Source organism: Schistocerca piceifrons, chromosome X, assembly GCF_021461385.2.
Source record: "Schistocerca piceifrons isolate TAMUIC-IGC-003096 chromosome X, iqSchPice1.1, whole genome shotgun sequence".
Classification (NCBI taxonomy): domain Eukaryota; kingdom Metazoa; phylum Arthropoda; class Insecta; order Orthoptera; family Acrididae; genus Schistocerca; species Schistocerca piceifrons.
This window is the reverse complement of record NC_060149.1, coordinates 961,881,325-961,889,610: the sequence shown is the minus strand read 5'-3', so window position 1 is coordinate 961,889,610 and position 8,286 is coordinate 961,881,325. Positions and strand designations below refer to the sequence as shown.

General features: G+C 44.8%; 1 long non-coding RNA gene across 1 annotated transcript in view; it reads right to left on the bottom strand.

The window, feature by feature from the left end:
• Positions 1-7,498: 7,498 nt before the first annotated feature.
• Positions 7,499-8,286, bottom strand: part of LOC124723216 — a 43,318-nt gene continuing 42,530 nt past the window's right edge. Inside the window, exon 3 of the long non-coding RNA XR_007006541.1 lies at positions 7,499-7,551. This is a non-coding gene — a long non-coding RNA (uncharacterized LOC124723216). The remainder of the gene's footprint in view (positions 7,552-8,286) is intronic.

Here is an 8,286-nt window from a genome sequence, read left to right as displayed (position 1 = left end):
AACATACTTAGCACAATTTCACACTCTGATGTCATACGGAATTATATTTTGGGGTAACTCAACACTTAGGCGAATGTATTCACTGTTCAGAAGAAAGAGGTTAGAATAATTTGTGGGACTCATAGTCGCACATCTAGGCATCTGTTTAAAAGGTTAGGAATTCTTACAACAGCGTCATAGAACATTTACTCACTAATGAAATTTGTTCTCAATGACATGGACCATTTTAAAAACAACAGTGACATTCATGATTATGATACTAGAAGGAAGAAAGACTTACACTCTCCTCTTCTTTACCTATATTTGGCACAGAAAGGGGTAAAATATGCTGCTGTAAAACTTTTTGATAAATTACCAGATGAAATAAAATGTTTGACAGACCATACATGAATTCTTGAATAGGAATAAATAAATTTATAGGTATAATATATGAGTTTTGTGCCATTTAATGATATGGGGTACATGATAAAAATTTTAAGCATAAAAAAATTGATTCATGTATGCATTTATTATGTACTTGACACATTCCACATCATAATGGTTACTGTGAGAATGATCAATGGAACACATAACCAACAAATGAAACTGATTGTTGCCCACAGCAACAAGGCCTTGCAATGCAGACTTTGTCTGCCCACTCTCTACTGCCTTTCTTATGTAAATCTTGTCCCCTCCACACTTCTCTACTGCTCCACTTCTCTGTGTGATAACACCTTCCTACATGGGCTATAGTTTTTGCAAAAATACTTAACAGCTATTTTAGAAGCATAAAAAAATCGAAAAATTGTGTAATTTAAGACAGAAATATAGTGAATACACATCTTTTATGAGTTTTTATTGTTTTTAAAAATTTAAGCGAAGCTACTCTATTTTGCAGAAACATACAGACAGAATAAAAACATTCTTGTATTCAGATTTGGGTCTGTTCACTACTTAATAAATTTATGAATTTCATTTACAGTTTGGCACTGGAATAGACATTCCGGACATTTCTTTTGAAATCTGCCATTAACGTTAAGGGCTTTTGAATCACAGAAATTATTCAATACTAGAGATGAGAGTGAACTCAAGCACAGTTTTATAAAAATTATCAATAATCCACTCACTCTGCTATGGTCTGCTATAGGAGGAGATCAGTACAAGGAATCAGCTTCAGTTATATATTTGGCAGGATCTAATATAGCTTAAGGCATTCATGGCAGTTAAAGTTGAAAAAGTCAATTTGTTTTCACATTGAAACAATAAGAGGAATTTATAACCCACTGCCTGTACATATTGCCATATAACAACAATGGAAATTTCTGGATGAACTAAAACATAAAATAAGGACTGTAGAGGACTGATGTATCACACATGTAAACACGCAACAGAAAACATTATTCACACTAGTTTTTGAGCTCTTTACCTTCCTCCAGCAAAAATGCACATACTCACACACACAACCACACAAACTCCCAAGCACACTCTCCCACAACTATAGAAAGGTTGACTAATGATTATTGATTATTGAGAGCAGTTGCCTGCACAGCTGCAGGTGCTGAGGATGTAGAGAAGGACACACAAGGCAAGGAGGGATAGTGGGATTAATGTGGGGAAGATCTTTCGACAGATGACTCAGTGGCTGCACACCAAGACAAAAGTAGTTCAGAAGATAGTGGGAAAGGAAAGGGGGGACAGGGGTGAGAGAGAGGTGTGAAGGGGGAAGATGGGGAGGGGTGAGAGAGGGGAGGATATAGGAGGGGGAGGGAGTGAGAGAAGAGGGATAGGGGCAAGAGAGGGAGGGGGTTGGAGGGGAAGGGGGAGAGAGAAGTGGGGAGGGGAAGGGGAGTGAGGAGGGAAGTGGAGAGGGTGCGGATAAGAGGAGGGGAGTGGAGGAAGAGGTGGCAGATGGGGGGAGGTAGACTGGGAGGAGAGGGGGAGGGAGAGGGGAGGGGGGAGGGAGAGGGGGCGGTGGGAGTGAGAGAAGGGGAGGGGAAGAGAGGGGGAGGGGAGAGAAGAGGGGGGAGAGGGGAGGGGGGAGAAGGGGGGAGGGGAGATAAGAGGGAGAGAGGGGGAGATGGGAATGGAGAGGGAGAGGGAGGGAGGGGAGAGGGAAAAAGAGAGGGGGAGGGAGGGAGAGAGGGGAATGGAGAGGGAGAGGGAGAGGGGGAGGGAGGGAGGGGAGAGGGAAAAAGAGAGGGGGGAGGGAGGGGGAGAAAGAGAGAGCCCACTTGACACGACACGAGGCGGGAGGAGGGGGAGGGGGGGCAGCAGGACATCATCTGGACAGGAAAGGAATGCTGTAGACAGATGAGAGAAGGGAAAAGGTCAGGTGAGGCAGTGGTAGACAGTTAAATGGAGGTTTAGGCCAAGGGGATTGTACAAGTGCAGGATATGGTGGAGAGACAATTTCCACCTGTGTAGTTATAAGAAACTAGTGCTGCCAGGGAGTATCCAAATGGCTCCCTTAGTGAAATAGTTGTGGGAGTCACCTGTGTTGTGGTGCACAAAATGTTCGGCAACTGGTTGGTCATATTTGCAGTTTGCCATAGTTTGGAGGTAACTATTCATGTGAGTAGATGGTTGATTACTTGTCATGCCCACATAGAACACTGGGTAGTAACTGCAGCATAGCTGACACAAAACATGGTTGCTTTTAAATGTGGCCCTGCCTTTTATTGGCTAGGAAATGCCAGTGAGTGGACTGTGATAGGAGATGGTTAGGTGTGTGGGACATATTTTGCACTGGAGTTAACCACAAGGGAATGACCCATGGGGTGCATTCGGAGTAGGTTTGGAATAGGGACGGATAAGGATATTCTGTAAACTGCGTGGGCAGTAGAACACTGCACGATGTGTCTGTCAATAAGGTTTTATCGAGCTAGTCCACAGACAGATCTGCTGTGTCATCTCCTGAAACACCAGTAAACCTGTTAACCAGCCACCGACCAGCACTCCTCTGATCTGCTAGTATCACCTTGGCCTTGAAAAGATCAACAAAAAGCTCAACCACACCCTTCACCAGGCTTTCAACTACCTCTCATTACACCCTGAGATGAGGGACATTGTACCTCAAATCATACCCACATCAACCAAAGTAGTGGTTTGCCAAGCACCAGACCAATAGAATATCCTTGCCATACAGCTCCCAATCCTGCACCCCATGGGTCATTTCCTTCTGGTCAACACAGGAGCAAGACACTTCCATACACCAACCCACCGTCCACCACCTCGTACTGCAGTCAAGTCATATGCATTGTAATGTTCTGATATAGGCTAGATGATGTGTATGAGAACTTTAGGGGAGTTTCAGGTGAGACATAGTTTTCGAACAGTCAGGAGCAAATGCCGAAAGACAAACATCCAGTGATAGCAGGTAGCTGCTTGGGTCAGCACCAAACACTGTCACAGGGAGCACCTGCAAGTGGCATGGATTTTGGGACTCTTGGAGGATACTTGTAGGAGACTCAAACAATCGAAAATTCAGGATGGAATGATGACAATATTATGAAAAGGATAATTGCTACTCACCATATAGCAATGATGCTGGGTCAAAGTGTGGACAACAAAACAACTTTGCGACAGTCTTTTTGTTGTGCCTATCTGACTCGGCATCTCCAATATATGGTGAGTAGCAACTATCCTTTCACAATATTATAGGAGACTCAAGGAATTCTAGAGTTTCATAACAATCAATTACTTTATTCCAACTTAACTACTACACTGAAGACCATTTATAAACATAGATGAGAGAGAACAGAAGAAGAATCACCCAGTGCTTCATTAAGTACAAACATTTGAGAGCAACATTAAAAGTGAGAAAACAGACTTAAATTGGACATTACCCAAGGTTGGTGTTGAGCGACACGTAATCCCGACACTCTGACTGAGAAATACTTGGAATACGAAAACCTGAGGCTTTAGAAAGTATTCTGACAGCACAATGTTTCTGCAGCCACCTCACTAACACTACTGGAATGTCACAGTCATTTGCCAGTCTAACATGGGACTTTTCTCCTTCATGGTGCCTCCAACCAACTCCATTTTGCATCCTTCCCCTTCTTCTTCTCTGCTGGATGACTGCTTCTAGCATTCAGACTAACAAGCTGTACATTTGGTAGCAACAGTATCCAGCTGAAAGCTAAACATCACTGCCCTTCTTAGTACGGTAAGGAACAACAGTGTTTTACATCGCCATGCTCCACCCTGCAGACGCAGGCTTCTATCACATGAGCAGAGGCCTCTACTTCAGCAGTTTTCTTCATTTTCCCTCTCAATCTAACTTCTGTGAAACTACTGATGCGGCTATTCTTAGGTGTAATGGTCATTCTTGCTGCATGTGCTAAGAAATGCCTGTTTATGATTATCGCCTACTTACAACAACATGTAGATGGTTGTGGAGATACTAATTAGTTCTCTTTATCATGACTTATACCCTGGGACAACTGTCCAAGCATTTGCAGTTCGTAAGTTTCTTCCATTACTATTTCCCTAGAGTAACCTAAAAGCTACGATTTACGCCTGTACCTACAGTGTGTCTCTGGTTTCTTGCCTCGGAGCACTCTTGCTGACTCCCAACAGTCTCAAGCTTAACAGTGAATGATTCAATAAGTTGTTAATACACTCCTGGAAATTGAAATAAGAACACCGTGAATTCATTGTCCCAGGAAGGGGAAACTTTATTGACACATTCCTGGGGTCAGATACATCACATGATCACACTGACAGAACCACAGGCACATAGACACAGGCAACAGAGCATGCACAATGTCGGCACTAGTACAGTGTATATCCACCTTTCGCAGCAATGCAGGCTGCTATTCTCCCATGGAGACGATCGTAGAGATGCTGGATGTAGTCCTGTGGAACGGCTTGCCATGCCATTTCCACCTGGCGCCTCAGTTGGACCAGCGTTCGTGCTGGACGTGCAGACCGCGTGAGACGACGCTTCATCCAGTCCCAAACATGCTCAATGGGGGACAGACCCGGAGATCTTGCTGGCCAGCGTAGTTGACTTACACCTTCTAGAGCACGTTGGGTGGCACGGGATACATGCGGACGTGCATTGTCCTGTTGGAACAGCAAGTTCCCTTGCCGGTCTAGGAATGGTAGAACGATGGGTTCGATGACGGTTTGGATGTACCGTGCACTATTCAGTGTCCCCTCGACGATCACCAGTGGTGTACGGCCAGTGTAGGAGATCGCTCCCCACACCATGATGCCGGGTGTTGGCCCTGTGTGCCTCGGTCGTATGCAGTCCTGATTGTGGCGCTCACCTGCACGGCGCCAAACACGCATACGACCATCATTGGCACCAAGGCAGAAGCGATTCTCATCGCTGAAGACGACACGTCTCCATTCGTCCCTCCATTCACACCTGTCGCGACACCACTGGAGGCGGGCTGCACGATGTTGGGGCGTGAGCGGAAGACGGCCTAACGGTGTGCGGGACCGTAGCCCAGCTTCATTGAGACGGTTGCGAATGGTCCTCGCCGATACCCCAGGAGCAACAGTGTCCCTAATTTGCTGGGAAGTGGCGGTGCGGTCCCCTACGGCACTGCGTAGGATCCTACGGTCTTGGCGTGCATCCGTGCGTCGCTGCGGTCCGGTCCCAGGTCGACGGGCACGTGCACCTTCCGCCGACCACTGGCGACAACATCGATGTACTGTGGAGACCTCACGCCCCACGTGTTGAGCAATTCGGCGGTACGTCCGCCCGGCCTCCCGCATGCCCACTATACGCCCTCGCTCAAAGTCCGTCAACTGCACATACGGTTCACGTCCACGCTGTCGCGGCATGCTACCAGTGTTAAAGACTGCAATGGAGCTCCGTACGCCACGGCAAACTGGCTGACACTGACGGCGGCGTTGCACAAATACTGCACAGCTAGCGCCATTCGACGGCCAACACCGCGGTTCCTGGTGTGTCCGCTGTGCCGTGCGTGTGATCATTGCTTGTACAGTCCTCTCGCAGTGTCCGGAGCAAGTATGGTGGGTCTGACACACCGGTGTCAATGTGTTCTTTTTTCCATTTCCAGGAGTGTATATGACAGCATTTCCTTTCCAATGGCCAATGGCCTTGCCACACTGATAATACTGGCTCCCATCAGATGAGTGAAGTTAAGTGCTGTCAGGCTTGGCTAGCACTTGGGATGTTGGTAAGCGGGATGCACTTAGCCGTTGAGACAACCATGTAAGGAGCTACTTCATTGAGAAGTAGTAGTTACGGTCACGAAAACTGACAATGGCCAGGACAGCAGTGGGCTGACCACATGCCCCTCCACAACCACATCCCGTGACACCTAAAACCTGCTGTGGCAATCACTCGATACCATTTGGGCCCCCCAGGGCCCGTCCAGACAGAGAATTTCCTACCCAATAAAAGGCAAGGTCATGTGTAAAATCCGAAATGTTATACATCAGCTATGCTGCAATTACTCTGCAGCATGCTATGTGGGCATGACAAGTAACCAATTGTCTACTTGCATGAGTGGCCATCGTCAAACTGTGGCAGTCTGCAAACTTGATCATCCAGTTCCAGAACATGCTGTGTACCACAGCACAAGTGACTTCAACAGCTGCTTCAGTAACTGAGAAAATGGATTCCCCTACCAGAATAGTTTCTCTGAACTACATAGGTGGGACTTCCCTCTCCAACACATCCTGCACTCACGCAATTCCTCTGATCTAAACCTCCGTTAATCAGTTCCTCATTACCTTTTCCCTTCTCTCTTCTGTCCTCACCACTCCTTTCCACTCCAGATCATGTACTGTCTTCTCCCAGCACTCTCCCCCCACCCCCAGAGGTGGCATGCATTCTCTCTCTCTCTCTCTCTCTCTCTCTCTCTCTCTCTCTCTGTGTCCCTCTTCATCTCTACCTTCCTCTCCCTTCCTCCCATCCCTTTCAACCCCACTTCCTTTCTCTATCTCTTACAAACTCTACCCTCTGAATTTCTTTTGTCTTGTTGTGCAGACACTGAGTCATCTGTCGAAAGACCTCCTTCACACTATCCTACTAACCCCTCAGTTCTAGTGCATTCTTCTCTCCTCCCCCCCCCCCCCCACCACCATCTGCGCAGGCAACTGCTCTCAATAAGCGATAATCAACAACCAGTCTCACGGCAGGAATGTGGTTGGGTGTCTGTGTGCCTAAATATGTGTACTTTTTCTAGAGAAAGAGTAAGAGCTCGAAAGCTAATATGAATACTGTTTTCTACTGCATGTTTCTATATGCCACACCTCACTCCACTGGTTTCTCTTATATTATACTGTTGTTTAGATCTAGCAAGTACACATTAAAAAGGGTTTGAGCCTATTCCTCGAGCCAATATGACATTTAAAGTTACATGCAGCAGTTTAAATAATAAAATGTGTATTAAATAAAACACTCATACTCAAATGTTTACAAGGAAGTAATCAGTTTATTTTAACTTCGAGTCTCTACATTACATAACTTACCCCACCATCTATTATGTATAATCCTTTGTCTTTCTTCACAATATTGCAGTGAGACCTTGACACATACATTGATAGGCAATTGATTTCATTATATCGTGCCCTTCCAACTCTGTACTGTAAACAGAATTTCAAACTGTTATCATATCTGTGATACATGATATGGAGTATGTGAACTTACACTACATCTTACTTGTTGAACATGTTATACTTGTTGGATAAAAGATGAGAAGCAAATATGCCTAAAATGATTGGAGTTATAAATAAAGATGTTTTTGGTTAAAATGAAAGCATGTACTGGAGATGTTATGGTAATAAAACAGTGAGACCACATGACCTAGAGAGAGACGTAAACAAATAAGAATTGTTTCTTCTCTGTAACATCTGAGATTTATAACGAGGTGCACATTTATAAGGAACTATTATAACATCTATTATTTTTGCTTATATAAGGTTCCAACTGTTTGAAGAATAAATTATGACTTCTCAATTAGATATTTTAGCTGTTGTTCTTGTTGTTGTTGTTATCTTCATTCTGAAATATGTCACAATTTTGTACAATAATAGAGAAGCAGATGTGCCTAAACAGAATGGAGCTTTAAATGAGGATACATTTGCTGAAAATAAAACCATATTTACAGAACTTGCTAATAGTGATAAAAGGGCAGGATCATGTGACACACAGAGCTATGTAAACAAATACGAAATGTTTCTTCTCTGTAACATTGGGGATTTATATTGTTACAGCTATTATTTTTGCTCATGTATAAGGCTCCCCACTGTTTCAAGAAAATTCCAACTTGACAATTAGGAGCAGCTGCAAAAGTTACAAAGTGTAACATAAAACAAACA